The sequence below is a fragment of the Athene cunicularia genome (genome assembly GCF_003259725.1).
Source record: "Athene cunicularia isolate RWA chromosome 23 unlocalized genomic scaffold, athCun1 chr23_part1, whole genome shotgun sequence".
Lineage (NCBI taxonomy): Eukaryota > Metazoa > Chordata > Aves > Strigiformes > Strigidae > Athene > Athene cunicularia.
The window spans coordinates 5,446,718-5,448,616 of record NW_020799130.1 but is presented as its reverse complement, the minus strand read 5'-3'; positions in this window follow the sequence as shown (position 1 = coordinate 5,448,616).

Below are 1,899 nucleotides of genomic sequence, written 5' to 3'. Positions count from 1 at the left end.
CAGCTTGGTGCCCCCCAGCTCCGCTCCTGAGACTGGCTCTTACCATAAAGCAATGGCTGAGCATCAAGGCCTGCTGCTTAACGGGGCTGGTGGCAGCGTGCAGCTGGCTTAATAGAGATGCTCCTGCCTGGTGCCAGGCGGTTGAGTGATAATTAACCAGGTGCTTGGGAAGGTGATGCTGGAAGCCAGCCCCGCGCTGCTACTATGGGGTCGAGGGCTGAACACCCACCTCCGTGCACCCCAGACCTGCAGGTGCCTTGGATGGGGCCACGTGCACCCAGAAACATGCTGCTCCACACCCTTGGGGCTGAGTGAAGAGGCCAGGGATGAGACCCTGGGCAAGCCAGGGATGGGAGTACCAGGCAGATTTTGTTGCTTTTAGGTGCAAGGAGCCACGAAGCCATCCAATACCTGCCTGTCACCTCACTACCAGCGGCCACCCTTGTCTGCAAGGGTAAATACTGCTTTACAGGTGGGGAAACTGAGGCAGCAGGTGAGCAAGGCCATCATGTTCCTGCAGCACTGGGTATTGATAGAGCACAGGGGTGACCTGGCAGCACAGGCAGGGGGGTCTGAGGCTGTCACTCGAGGGGATGAGGCAGCTGAGGGCCATCGCAGGGAGATGAACCCGCTGCAGCGGGGAAGGAGACGAGCTGCTGGGGAAACTAAGCGGCACGGGGCAGGGAGAGGCATCCACTGGAGCAGCGCAGGAAGGGTTGTGCAGGCTGGGACACTCCTGCTCAGCTCGGCACAGGGAGCTGAGCCTGGGCTGGAAAAAACAAGGCTGAAAGAGCAGGTGAGAATTGTGGAAGGGTTTTGACTAATAAAGGCAAGACTGAGGAAAGAAACATTGCTGGGCTCCAAGTGGGCAAAAGGCTGCGGAGAGAAGGGAACAATCCTGCTCGCCGGCCCTCAGGGTAGGGAAAGGAGACTGTGGATGTAAAGCATAGCAAGAGGAATTTGAGGCAGATCCCAGGAGAAGCGCTCTGGGGAGGAGGGAGGCGCAGGGTGATGAGGAGGCTGACTCTACCCTGGGATCTGTAGGGTCAGGGGGGATGTTGGGCTCAGCTCTGTCCAAGGCTGCTCCAGCACCGCACACCCCATGCAGCCACAGCCAGGCAGGCCAAGGCACGGCCCACCTGACCAGCTGAACCAGTGGATCTGGGGCTTGGGCCAGCAGGTCCCCGTCTGCGTGGCAGAGGGTTGGAGAACGCCACACCTCAGTCCCCAGCTAGCTGGGACGTGGCTCCAGGGACAGCTGGGGCATCTGCAACCACCGCTACCACTCGCAGGTTATGTGAAACAGAGCACTTGTCAAGTCCCTCCTGCACATTGTACTATTTATATTATATTATGTTAATTATATTATATTATACTTTATTATATTATTAGAGCTGTCAGGCCAAGCACTTCAAGGCTGGAACCTTCAGCTTCATAGTTGCTTGGGTAACCTTAATCCATCCCCTCGGACAAGGAATGGGATTGCAGGAAAAGTGTCACCTGTGCGTGTGGCGTTCAAGACACTCTTACAGGCACAGCGGGTAGCAGCAAGGGTGACAAAGCCCTGCAGCCATCCAGGGTGCTGGGTGACAGGGTCCCCAGGGCCAGCAAGGGGTGGCGGGGGGTGAGGGCTGGGACTCCCGTGGGAACGGTAAGAGCGTGGGGCAGGCGGGAGGGATGGAGAGGGGTCGGCCTGCCTATGTGGTGGCTAGGGCAGCAAGGGTGGGGGACACATGGCTGCTGCGGACACACACCCCTGTCCCCAGTGGGTGCAGGGTGAGAGATGCTCGTGTGGAGACGTTTGTACCCCCGTGGGTGCGAGGGGAGGGGTGCGCCTGACTCCAGGGTGTGGAGGGGTGGGTGCAGACGGGCAGGGCAGCATCTGTCTCTTATACACAT